Raw genomic sequence first — 14,353 nt, forward strand, 5'->3', positions numbered from 1 at the left:
TTTTTAAAATATATACAAATAAACACCCATGTAAAATATGTAATAACAAGAATTTTCATTGGAGATTTTAGCCAATCAACTTCAAAATCCAGGACATTTTGCTGATTTTCCAAAATTCCCCTAGACGCTATTTTCGCTAGTTAAATCCTGGACACGCCCAGGAAATTCTGGAAAAATGGCAACCCTAAAATAAACATTAAAGAGAATTCTATTGCCATTATGGCAATAGACCCACAGCTTGTTCGGCAGAATTGGAGAAGTATTCATCAACTTCAGGTACTGCTGTTCTGGCACTGCTGATTTGTGGCTGGACTCTCTGCTTAGTGTTGTGATTCCTCTTTGGACGGAGAAAGATTTTGCTCACCCACAGGGAGTGATCTGGGCCACAGTTGGCACTGTAGCAGCTATGTGTGACATGAACACAGTGCCAATTGCCTAGTGACAATCAGCTCCAGGTGGTGTCAGTGGCTTGACCTTAGATATCTCCAGGACACTCACTGTTTTGCCTTGGTAGAGAAGAATGTGTTTCTGATGCAGAGGCTGTGATGCAAGCACAGCTCAAGTAGCATATGCAGTTTTCATTCATGCTGCCAGTACCAAAGTGGTTTATGCAGTTGTCCCATGTGTGATGATCATCCCCAACTCTGGCGTTGAAATCTCCAAGCAGGAATAGGTGTTTGCAGGCTGGCAACCTGATTGATAGCCTTGGTATTCACCCCATGCCTAACTGCCTTATCACTTTACCCACTAAAGAGTGTTGACTCGTCCAGTAAGCAAGTTGCCATCATTCCAGACCACTGGCCGTGCTGGCTGGGATGTTGTAGTACAACAACATATGAAGGGCACCAGGTTGGGGAAGGCTGTGTTCTGTGGCACCTGCAAAGGAGGCCAGTGGAATGTTGATTAATTTTTCTAGCTAAATATCTCTATCATATTTATTACTACCCTTCAATCCTGTTCCCAGGACAATTTAGATGACAGCAACACACAATTAAGCAACTTAAAAAATACAAACAAGATACTGTATTTACACAGATCTAATGCACCATAGACTCTAATGCGCACCTCAGTTTTCAAAACCTTGAAACCAAAAAAGTATTTGCTGGCGAATGTAAATGCGCCATCAAATCTAATGCGCATCCTAATTTTCGCGACGTAATTGGGCCAAAATTTACATTCAAGAAAATATGGTATTTTGAGTTGTATGCACATTTGGCAACACCTAGATGGGTACCATGCTTCTGGAATCACAATGGATGGATCAGCCAATTTTCTCTCTGTGTTAGAATGGAGCAGACCTAGGACCGACTGCCTGCAAAACTGTTTCTTGCAGACTTTAAAACAACTGAAAAACCCTCTACATTTAAATTGTATGCATCTTACACATCTACTTCCCCTAAAATATATATTCTTATATACATGTTGTAAGAAGCACATTTTTGTCTACATTTTTTGAATCAAAATTGAATTGCAAAATTAATAGCTATATTCTGAAATACACATAAATCCGGGACTGATGAACTGGGTCGTTTCACTTTAAATTTCAGAGCAAACAAATTTCTTCCCCATCTCTGTTCAGGGGTTCCTTTGTGGATATATGTCATATCCTATATTTATCTGAGGGTTCTAACAATGTTAAGTAAGTCTGTTTTGCCAGGGGTAGTTATGGTGTTGAATGTAGTTCCTCTTTACCTAATAGGTGTGCTCTCCCGATATTAGATTTAATAACTTTCAACACTATTTATAGAGTACTATGTCTGATTAATTTGTATATTGTAATAGAGGTATAACCCCCATTTTGCTTCTGATACAAAAAGTATATGAGCCCCTAGATTTTAAGTATATATCTTCTATTGGAGCCAGCAGCGTTTAGAAACTCACATGTGCTTTTAGGATAATAGCTCTGGTTAGCAAGTTCTATCCTTCTAGGCCACTTTGCTAGGAAAGTCTAACAAGATGAGAATAATTTCCACTTTGCTGCAGAAGAATTCTGTAAGAGGCAGCCCATTACCGATGCTTTTAATTTCCATTTGATTGCAATCATTTAGATAACTCTTCCAGAGATACCAGATGAGCCTGTGCTTTCCATTAAGACATATGTATGAAACTTATAATAGAAGTACAAGAAATAGCGTAACATATGTTCCCTTCATGTCCGAATGAAGGGTGGTTAATTCTAGTTGCTCTATATGAAAAATGTGACCTATTAATAACTATCGTAATGCATTGGCATTATAAGTTATTAATTGTAGAATGGGTGATGAAATTCCAGGCACATTAGCCCATTATGTTTTCTTCAAATCCATCAGCGTTTAAAGCATCCATCAATACTATCACATATAGAACAGCAGGGCTTTTGAATGCACACAAACAAGCTCAATAAATAATAACAGCAACTTGAATAAGCACAGCAAGTAACACTAACAACTCTGAAGGTAAGAAGGTAGTAGCTGCATGGGATTTTCCACCATATTACACAGAGTGCAATGATTATCTGCCTGCTGGGCAGAAGTCATGGGTGTGGGCTTCATGCAATGAATTTCAATCCTAAAAAAGTTCAACAACTTTGGTCGGCCCTTTGGTCGGCCCCCACGGTCCTTCACTTCATCAAATCTGGCCCTCTTTGAAAAAAATTTGGACACCACTGATTTAGGACAAAGTAGTTGACCTAGAGAACCTGAGGAAATGAGAGAGGTTGGTGGGTGAGGCCTTCAAGGAGGTTGTGATAGTGGTTTCCCTTTCTCAGGGTGAACATTCCTCTCCTATAATGGAGAATGAAGGTCTCTGGGAAGAAAATGTCATGCTGAGGAAGAGGAAAATGATCCCCAAGAATGGGGTAAACCGATGCCTTCTCACATCAAGGACATTGCTTTAGGTCAGTAGTTCCCAAACTCCCTGCTCTCTTCCTGACCTCTTGAAAATTGCTGAGGCTACTTAGTGGACCACTTAATGAATTTTCTGCTTCTTGTAGCAATTGTAATGTGCTGTGCAAGATGTAGTAAAAAAAAATTAAATTGTATTCCTGTTGCTTCTTTTATTTCTTATATTGCATTTTATTGTTTTACCATCTGAATTCCATGTACAAGTTTTAAGAAGGTTAAAAATTGCAACCCTACCAAGTCAAAATGTTGCCAGCTGCCACCACACCTATCTATTTGAATAACCATTTCTTTCAGCAAAAGAAGTGGCAGTTGGCAAAGTCTTGGCCTTCCCCTTGTATTTTGGTGATTTGAATACACATACACAACTGGTGTGAGATACTTGTACGGAGATAGCAGATACATTTGCATCAGAATCCGAAAAGAATTGTAGGAATCATCCCTGAATTCACAATTGTGATTAAGTATTTCATACTACCCTTCAATCATATTTCCAGGGCCACTTACAAAAAGGACAGAATCAGTTAAAAATGTAAACAGGCAGAAAAACCCACGCTGATCCACTGCGCAGTTCTTCTGTGGCATAGAGCCTTATAAACAAAAGGAGAATTAAAGATTTGTAGGTCTGTAGGAGTGTTAAGGATCATCTGCCCACCGCATTGAGGCAGGATTCTTTGTGCCAGACTCCCTGAAAAGGACAGTGGCTGTAATCCAAAAGAGACAGCAAGCCAACAGCAGGGAACAGGAATCAGCCAGGTACCCATTGCCAGAGCTGCCTGGGGAAAAGGAATAAGCTTTGTCCAGGGAGTCTTGCCATGTTCTCTGGGGGCAACATGAAAAATGCCAGCCATCTGACCTAGGGGGAAATTCTTTCTTCTCCCCAAATAGAGCAGCTATCCAAATCTTTACTAGGAGAGTCAAAGCCACCACAACTTATTCAAAGCATGGTTCACTTCATTCTTTGTTTTATCTCAAGTCAGGGGTGGAAGCATACCTAGCCTCTCTTGTGCCCTTGGCAAGGTGTTGTATCTGTGCCTTGCCCCATCCCTCGCCCTGTTAGAGCCACACGGGGCACTTCATTCACACTTCTAATAGTGTCATCGGTGGACTCGGGAGGCGGTCCCACTGAGCTGGCATGACAGCCCATGCCAGTGACCATATTCCTCTGCCGAGGCACCCAGAGAACCTCACCTGTGTTCTTCACCTGAGAGCAGCAGCAGAATGGCATGGTGAGCATGCCAGCCCCCGGGTGGGCTGCTAACCAGAGTGGAGAGGCATGATTTGTGAGCTCCCCTGGTCCTGTGCCTAAGGCTGGGGTCAACCTGGACAACCCCTAGATACACCCTTCGAAGTGTGTGGCTGGGTACTTAAAAAATAGGGGCCCAGCCCAATAGACCCAAGCATCCTTGCCAATTTATATGCATATATGTAAATTTTTGAAATATTTACTAGAATTTAGATTTCACAGAAGGCAGGTCAACTAATTTTCCCATCCCCAGAGCAACTCAGTTCCCCCCCCCATTCATATGCACCCCATCATCTAGTTTTGTCCTTTTTAAAGTTTCATTCATCCTTTCTTTTTCTTTCTAAGAATTTTAATTAAAAATGCATTAAAATTGGCTACCTACAAATTCAATAAAACAGAAAAAACAGCACAAATCCTTTGTTATATTTTTGTGGGCCACTTAAAGACCTTTCTGGCATTAACTGGTGTATAAATATATGAAATAAATAAATGAAGCCCCCAAACGGTGCCTGTCTGGCTTTCTGCTTCATCATCATTATCATACACACCAGGGCTAAAAAATATAAATGAAATCATGTTTGGCCTCAAATCATTTAGGGCTAATCCACACATTACATGCTGAGCTAATGAAGGGAAAGGATGCAAAATAAGCACGGTGACTCTCCACAACTCCTGGAGGGAGTCATGATTGCTACAACTCCTTTTTGAGTATATATGCTATGCAGTGAGCCTCCAATGGGGTCAGGGAGGGGCAGATGTCCCCCTAAATCAATAAAAAACAATAAAAATGCATGACTTACTGAGGTTCTGCCTCCCCCAACAAAACTCCTGGCTACGCCCATGCTGCATAAAATACTCTCTGTAAAATGCAAAACGACCATTTGGCTTTGAAAGACGACCTCCATGATGGTGCCCATTCCTTTAATGAGCACTTTCTCCTATTTTATCTGTAATTCCAAGACCATTTAAATCTGTCACGGCTTCTTCCAGACTAATGCTTCCTGTTTGTGCCATATTCTAATAGACATTAGTTAAGCCATTTCCTTTGCTTCTTAAATGGTTCTTAAGATACGATGTTAATGAACAGTATAGATAGCTAAACATCTGGGTACCAGTTCAAAGAGTTCTGGCAATTACTTCTAAACTGTTGAAAGCTCTTGCTTCGAAGACACAATTTATTGAAATGATCTGGAGTTGTAAAAGTTCATTTTTTGTAAAGAAAAGATATAGAAAGCTATTTACGAAATTAAATGTACCTTTCCAATCCAGTGATGCTGCAGAGAGCAGTTCTTCTTTATGAAAAATTACTATGAGTAGCTTTAGGATCATATTAACGGCAAAAATGAATCATATATAAAAAGCAATTTCTTACCAAGGACCGGCTATAAAATATGTGCCTTTGGCTTTTTGTTTACCCTTTGAACTGAATGCAGTGCTATTGCTGACTGATCTAGTTACCTTGAGACATGGTTTTGTGCCCATCAGATTTTCATGCAATTATCTTTTTAGACTGAGTAGCAACATAAATCATCTTCATTTTGTGTGAGATGTTGACATTTATTGATTTAATGTTCTCAAGAAACCTTTCAGGGAAACACAAAAATCAAATGGCTAGATATTAAGAGATAACATCTTAACAAAAATGGATAAGTAGTTGTTAGAAGGTTTGTCAGAGCGTAATAAGGCCAACTGTTCCGAAGATACATGGCATCATTGTTGTGACAATTCTTCTTATCATTTTCTCGGGAAGTTCTCTGTGATGAATTTGTATGTAGAAATTGAACCAAACATTAAGGAACAGCCCACAGTAAGCATTTTAAGGTAGCACGAGCTACCCATGATTAGTAGTGGCAAGATTCAGCACTTGGTTTGCAGTCTGAGAAATGTCTTTTAGCCAATTGATGAGGTCTTCCAATTTCTGTTCAAATGGTGCCAATGTGGTGGTCTAAATGCCTTTAAGGCTTGGTGAATTCTGTCAATGTAGACATCCAATTCTCTATTGGCCCCCCATAACCGCTGCCACTGTCACACCTTTTTGCAGGTGAGCATTGACTTTAGACCTCATCTGAGTCCCCAGATAATGAGCCTTCAATTTGCTCTTTTAGATCTAGACACTGAGGAGTTGCTTTTAGATCAATGAAATACTTGAATCATTACTGTTACCCGTATGTATGGAAAGCCTATGGTTCTCCCTCCATGAGATTTTGGCCACACCATGCTCCCTGAGTCTCAAACCAAGTCTCAAACTTCTGGGTTGAGACTTGATTTTTTTTTAAAAAAATTATCCTTGTAGCACATAATTTATTTTAAACACTGTACAAATAAATGGCAAAATAATAATAATCACCAGATCCCATGTCTAGAATTCACAGTGATAATTCTCCTCATCGGCCTTCTTAAGGCTATTTACTCAGTTTGGATAATGACAGCATTGCATTGTGGGCCTTACCCATTAAACAGTTATTAGGGTAAAGAAATGAAAATGAAGTCTCTCTTATTTAAAGAGAATTCTCTTACATGCTTAGGGCACTTTTCAATGAGGCGAAACCACTCTGCTAACCAATAAGTACTGTATTTTTCTGTGTATAAGACTACGTAGATATTTCCCCCAATTTTTTTAAGTTTAAAATTGGAGGTTGTCTTATACACGGAATGTTGCGATTAATTATTTCTTAATTTTGGGCTCAAAAAATAGGGGTTGTCTTATACACAGAAAAATATGGTATATTGGTATTATGAATGATTATATTGTCTTGTGTGGAATTGTTTTAAAGGCCTTAAAAAAACAACAACAACCAATCATAAGGGGCAACGGAGACAAATAACAAAGAGTATATGACCTATGCGAACCTGGTAGGTTTGATTTTGCTGAAGTGAACCTGAACTTGTAGCCTGATATTTGAGGGCAGGAAATACAGTCACTGCTGGAATTGTGCTGGCGACTCTTGGGGCTTGGCCTCTGTAGCTGCATGGAGTGACACAGCAACACCAGAGAAAGTTTTCCTTATCTTCCCAGGGAGTAAGCCATGCTCCGCAGAAACTGCATGCTGCGTATCCATCAACTTGTATTCATTAGTTACTGCGAAGAATTCTAAGTCTTTGTTACACATCCGATGTCACAATCAAGCATAAGACCTGCCAAGCTCACCAGTTTCCTATTAGCTCTCCCCCAAACCACAGTAATTCTGAGCACATCATTTTAACACAGCAGGAAGAAGGAAATTGGATTTCTATTATGCTCCTTGCCAAAGACATACAGACAATTCACCTCTTTGCACGTGGAGTCACTATATGGGAGATGAATTGCATTAAAGCTGAGTTCATAAAGGACACCCTAGATTACAGCTCCATATTTAAATTCAAAACTCCAAGACATCAAATGACTGGAAGAAGCACAATCTGGACATCTGAGACAATTATTTAGGTGATATTTAAGCATGTAGTGAATAAAATAAGGCAACTGTATTTCTTCTGTCGAATTCTTTTGCGTTGAAAGCTTAAATATATGTTGCAACATCAAGAGGTAGCAACATATATTAATGTTCCGTGGCAATTAAAACTTTGGGCAAGAACAATCTTCTGGCAGAAAGAACCATTTCCAGCATGTTTCAGGGTGCTTTCTCATGCATTCTTGGAAAACTGCATCAAGCAACATCCCTTGCGCTGCTGGAATTGTATGGACTAGTGTTGAGCTGAAGGAGGGGGTGTTTTTCTGAAATATACTCGGAGTTGAGTGTTGAGTTCATGCTCTTTATTCAACTCATAGTAGTGAGGAATAGAAGTGCCCCCAAAACATCTGCTTTATATACATTATTTACACAATGGGCTGCATGTGATTGGCTAATTCTGGATTCTCCTGTAGGCCAATCAGGTTGCAGATTCACTTCCACCTGTAGCTGGATTGGTTGGCTCCTGTGGACCAATCATACTGCTGCATTGTTCTAGGACCAATCAGACTGCGTTCTGGACCCTATTGTTCTAAGACCAATCAGACTGCTGCATTCTGAATCCTATTGTTCTAGGACCAATCAGACTGCTGCCTTTTGGATCCTATTCAACTCAGTACATAACATTTTCATAAGCCTTTTTGTCGCTATATTGGAGGGAAGGGATGAACTGTTTCTACAGTGGGAATGTGCTTTCCCCAAAAAAACACAGCTGTCTGGGCACACCCATTTCTCCCACTCAGGTAGTGGTGACATATGATTATTTTGGAAATGAATGTGCATAGCAGCCTTCCCCATGGGGCTGATGGGAGTTCTGGCCCAAATGATCAGGAGGGCAACAGGTTAGGGAAGGCTGGCATTATTGGACCCAACTCCTAGAGACCAAGTCCCCCCTCCCATAGAATACTTGAGGGGGCCACCCCACCCCCAATGATGGGCATTGCAATTCAAATTGTGACTGTGCACAGTGTCTTGTTATCAGTTACGGTATGTGGGATGGGGCTTACCTGCCCCCCAGTATTTTATTCAAGTTGGCACTCTTGGCTGGCACATATTCTCTTTCACTCAAATACTTGTATATGTATGCAGTCATCCAGTATACAGATTCAAAGTAACATGTTAACAAACCTTATGTGACATATCTAATGGGAAGCAATGTGCTTTTATCCTTCTTCATTTTAAAAGCCAACATAATTGAGCATAGACAAGAAAATATTGGCAGTTTTTCTGTGGTATGGAAGCTTTGGAAGTCTGCGTAATGTAACACGGCAGGGAGGCTGAAGTAATATTTATCCTTGAGCTTTCTTCTATTTATAATACTTAATTTGCCTAGATTATTATTATGATCGTCAAATCAATTTCTGAAAGTGTGGCATTGGACAATCATTATAACATCAAGAAAACCTTGAGTCTTTCTTTCCACTGGGGGCTGATCCAAACCTGAGAGCAGTTCCATTAGCAGGGAGTAATTCCAACAAGCTTTAGAGTCTCTGAATTTTCTCGTGCTGCAGTTTCCTGCATAATTATTGTCTCTTATTCGGGGCATAATAAATATGTGTTTCAGAGAATTGTTTGGTATCTATAAAGCTATTAAGAGTTTCTGTCCACTTTACAACTGTACTTGTGTAGAGGCTTAACAGCAGAACTGGAGATCAGATTGGACATTAGAGCTAATAGATTCTGGATTTATGGATATAGAACTTGTGATGGTGAAGCACACTTAACTGAAATTTACTTAGTGTCCAATTGCAAGTCTCTTGACTTTCCAGCTTTCTTCCAGTGCCTTGATAAACCATCTTACTTATTGTCGATACGTTGAGAACATACATAGTTAGAAATATAATGGGCTAGCTTTATTCTCAATGGGAGGGAAAGAGTGTGTTTTCAAAAATAAAAAATAGTTCATATTTGTAAAAAATCAGAACAGGATGAAGGAGTGAAAAGGCACTGATCTGCCCTCATTCCTGCCCTGTTGGCAAGAGCCGTGCAAGACTTTGAATGAGGTGGTCTCTCCTTCTCACTTTTAAGATTGCATCATTACTGTAGTATCCCGGTTTTTATATTTCTCTTGCTAACCCCAAACTCAGAACCAAGCACTCGACTTTTCTGTATTACTGAACATCAGACAAACCAACAACAACAAAGAAATCAAAGTATACGTTTGGTAACTTCTTGTTTTCTACTGTTCTGAGCAAGTGTACTTTTTGTCAGGCAAAGTTTATATTTATTTATTTTGGACAGAAGGCCATTTATTATTTACAGATGTTTTTCTCTGCTGTGCCTGTTGCCCTTGATAGAGAAAATCATTCCAAGAGGAAGGAAATAAATAAATAAGAACAAACTGATTAGGAAGGATTGGAGGAAGCATCCTAAAAGGACACTTTGATAACTTGCTAAAGGCTCGGCGACTATAATCTTGTGGCTGCCCTGCTTCTCCATTTATTTTTATTCTCATTTTCTTTCTTTCTCTTTCTGTCCAGAGGAAGGTTATATTTTTCTATAATTATCAGAAGCAAACTTTTCGCTGACAGCACACGCAATGATTAATCACACATTTTTATTACGGCAGAGGTTTCTTTTCTTCTTTTTTCACATCCTGTTTTTCTATATATCCTTTAATTCTCTGTGTCTTGTACAGGCAGCATGAAGTAGTTTGCAGCAGAGGGAAAGAAAGAAAGAAAGAAAGAAAGAAAGAAAGAAAGAAAGAAAGAAAGAGCACAATCCATTTTCTATGAGTATGAAGGGGGGGAGAGAGAAAGAGACACTTAGATCATTTGGTGGTGATTTTGAGGTCTATCTCCTTCCCTTAATGTGGATGTGTAATCCCTGTTAAAATGAAAAGAAGCCCATCTAAAGAACAGAAAATGATGCCTTGTGTACACAAGAGAAAACCAAATTCTTACCTTCTCCTTCCAAAAAGCTCAAATGCTGAGTGAGTCACTTGGATCATTAAAACTGAAGCCATCAATATAGACTGGAAATATAAAGACAAGTGGTGATTCAGGGCATGGAGGACAGCAGTCAGTGTCAAGCCAGCTGCCAGGAGCTGAGGTTTAGGATGGATTTGGCAATGACCCTTTTGGTATGACTCTCTGCCATACCCTTTAAATCAAAACAAAATGTCAATAGCCAAGATGGTCTGGTTGTGCAACCAAAATGGCAACTAGTGATTAGTGGGTGATTCAGTGCTCTCACTCATGGATAGCATTTATTTCAAAAGAACCACAGTACATGAAAAATGCTGAATGTGATCATAGACCACAGACCTGATCCTTCAGCCTTTTCTGCTACAAGTGGTCCCCTGCTGTGAACCTGAAGCGTGTGGAATGAATCTCTTGTGGAAATTAAGATTACTGACAGGAGGAGTCAGGATGACAAGGCCAAGACTGCAGTCAAAAATGGTTTCTCTATTATTTGACCACATTCCCAAAGATTATGGGTTTGAATCTCAGACTGGAATAAGCAGCTCCAAGCTGTTAAAAGAAATATGGCTCGTTGAACTGAGGAAGAGAGTCCTGAAATAGCACTGCTGGACCATATTCTGTACTGCCAAGGAGGAAAAGAAAACACACAGCCTCAACTGCTCTAACAAAAACTTGAAGTAGGTTTTGGTGTGATACGGTTGAACGATTAACTGGTTTGACTAATCAACTAAACATTGAATTGTGGATTAATTTCTCCTTATGTTCTCTATTATAGTAAATGAGGCCAACTTAAAAAAAAAACAACTCTGCCACTGGGGCGTTGCTGAGATGCAGACCCAAGGGATGTACAAATTTGCTCTTCTCTGTGCCATATTCAATAAAGAGGAAACTAAAAGGCTTTCCCATTTCTAGATATTACTATTGCTTCCCTTCTAACAGTAAGACTCACTGGCAACTGAAACACATTATGGAAGTGCATTTTTTATAATAGTTGGCTCTCCTAGCATGGTGATGGATTTTGAACTTGTTTTGCTTAAAGTCATCTCCATCTGTTACTGTAAGAAACACTCCATATTCACAAATTAGATAAAGGTTAAAGTGTATTTTCCCTCCAAATAACAAATACATTTTTGTTGTTTATTAAGCTGTATGGCAGTTAAAATAAATGGTCCTTTCTAAGAATCTTCAAAAACCTATCTTTGTTGAAGGTTTTATAATGCTTTGTGATGCTTAAACATATTAGACTTGATCTGAAGGTGTCCTTCTGTTTGCCAAAAAAGTGGTGAAGTGTAAACAATTTTCTGTTTGAATATTCAGCCCCTCTCAGTTTATACTTTCCTGGGAAGGCTCAGTGAATATTAAACCAGCTTATAATGCAATGCTGTACATGTACCCTCAGAAGTAAACCTTGTGGAATTCAGTACTCCTGGGTTACTCTGGGTAAGAATGTAGCCTTAATTCTGTATTGTGGATATGTCCCTTGAATTTTGCAGGCTAAGATAGAAAAGTCAAGGCAAATATTCAAAATTCGTAAAGCCTTATTACCAGAGGCTATACATGAATGCACACAATGAGTCACCCTGAGGGATTGCTGGAGGGAGTTTTCAACTGTATGATGGTGTGTGACATCTTTCCCCTATCCATTGCATGAAAAGAAATAGGAGTGAAAATGCTAATTGCCATCCAATTTATAACTGTAAGATAAGAGGGTAGCAAATGACATCTATATGGGGAAAGTTGATGATGATGTTGATACTACAAAACAATAAATAGTGTCTGCATCCTAAAATGTTTACAATTTGAACTGAAAACAGACTTGAGGTGTTTTGGACATCATCCTATGGTCCATGGAAGGGTGTGCCAACTCCCAAGGGTCATACGATAAGGAGGAGGAGGAGTTTGGACTTGATATCCTGCCTTTCCCTCCCCTTAAGGAGTCTCAAAGCGGCTAACAATCTCCTTTCCTTCCTCCCCCACAACAAACACTTTGTGAGGTGAGTGAGGCTGAGAGTCTTCAGAGAAGTGTGACTAGCCCAAGGTCACCCAGCAGCTGCATGTGGAGGAGCAGGGAAGCGAACCCGGTTCAGCAGATTACGTGTCCACCGCTCTTAAACACTATACCATGCTGGAGAACATCCTTCCTGGGAACACAGAGGAAGGAGATCACCACTATCTCCACCACTACCTCAGTATCTGTCAGGGATCACGTTGAGGAGGGCTGCACTGAGGAGGAATGGTGGGAGCCTCCCCCTCCCCCTACTGCTGATCAGGATCCTGAATCTTCCCAGGAGCAGTGGGACAGTATAGATTTGGAACAGTGGTATGCCAAGGGACATAGTTCAGAAGACAGAAGTTGGGAAGAACTGGGTGGTGAACAGCTAGAAGAAGAAGAACTGGGATAGAGAGTTAAGAGACTCTCTCTCACTGGAAAGCGTACATCTGCCCAGCCCAAGGTCACAATGAGCAGATAAGGTGGCAGTGCAGAAAGCAAAGTGGTTGCGAGATCAAGTGGCAAGATGTGGTAGTGACGTGGATGACTAGGGAGGAAGTGGGTGGAACCCTTAATTGGGAGCACCTTTATTCCTAGGAATGGATTCTTTGTTCTCTTGCTGTGATAATTAAAAATTCTAACTGGTAAGAGATTCCTTTTGCTTTGTTCTGCTTATCTACTGTCAAGGGGGGGGGGGAGAGAAGAGTCCCTGAAGTCTGACAGCACCCTCTGTGGTATTGGTAAAGGAGGGGAAGCGTTTGGATGTTTTGGTTTTTTGGATCTGCTTGATCCAAAGCTCTTCTATTCTCTTGACACACCTCTGAAATGGGGAGAAAGTACATTAGTCCTGGATTTGATATACTAACAATTCTGGGAAGGATTCCAGAAGAGAGAGGGAGGTAGGGAAGCAAAAACTACCTCAAGGCCTGCTCTAGCTCCACTTTCCCAATTCCTCCGAGGGTGATCCATCAACTGCCCTGTGGTCAACTGATCTTGGTGCTTTTCTAATGTATTGTTTGTTCTATTTTTTACTATGTGTAACTGAATGCTCCTTGCGAGCCACCTTGGCATGATTTATATCCTGAAATGCCAAGTATAAATACTTGTGATAAATAAATAAATTGCAGCCGTGGAGGATCTGAAAAGAAAAGAAATCAAAAATAGCCAATGTAGTGAAAGCAAACAAGAGATCATTGCCCTCTTCGGGATTTTGCCCTGCTACTATTGGACTGAGGGGGCTTTCAGTTTGGAGGTTCTTGCAGCTTGGAATCTCTCACCACCATCAGGGTAAGTTTGCTCTGCTGGAGTCTTTGTTTATATCTTTCCTGTACATTGTAAAAATACTTAATTCTGTGACCTACCATTACAGAAACTGAAATACAAAGAAAGTCACTCACTATACCTCCGTCTTTGCAGCTGCCCTGCTAGGAATGGAAAAATCCATATAGCAGAATCTGTGTTTTGGAATCTGGTTAAAACTATTGCTACTCTTCATCCCCCACCCCCTAAATAGAGTTATTGATAAGCTGCCTTTGTAAGCTGTCAATGGCAAATTCACAGAGATGCTATAAATATCTGTGTTAAAGTGTAAAATGACTTCCCCTCCCCAAAATGCAAGCCTTTTGGTATCACGTAATTGACTCATACCCTTCTGCCCTGAGAATGAAAATTGTGCCGTTATTATGATAGATTAGTCTTCATTTCACTGCATTCAGATTCAACTTGCTTAATCAATGCTTTTGCGTGATAAAAGAAGAACTTCAGACATCCTGTCTACACTTGTCTCTTTTCCATTAACTATATATTAATGGAGGAGACTTTTAAAAGTTATAGGCATATATCATCAGATGAGATGTCAGAATAAGCCA

General features: G+C 40.1%; 1 long non-coding RNA gene across 1 annotated transcript; it reads right to left on the minus strand.

Annotated features, from left to right (window-relative positions):
• Positions 1 to 40: 40 nt before the first annotated feature.
• Positions 41 to 7,206, minus strand: LOC310688575. The gene is made up of 2 exons (XR_014517047.1): positions 6,976 to 7,206; positions 41 to 876 (listed from the first exon to the last, which is right to left on the minus strand). It is a non-coding gene; the product is annotated as an uncharacterized lncRNA (long non-coding RNA).
• Positions 7,207 to 14,353: the final 7,147 nt, after the last annotated feature.

Source organism: Podarcis liolepis (genome assembly GCF_965112155.1).
Source record: "Podarcis liolepis genome assembly, chromosome: 11".
NCBI lineage: Eukaryota > Metazoa > Chordata > Lepidosauria > Squamata > Lacertidae > Podarcis > Podarcis liolepis.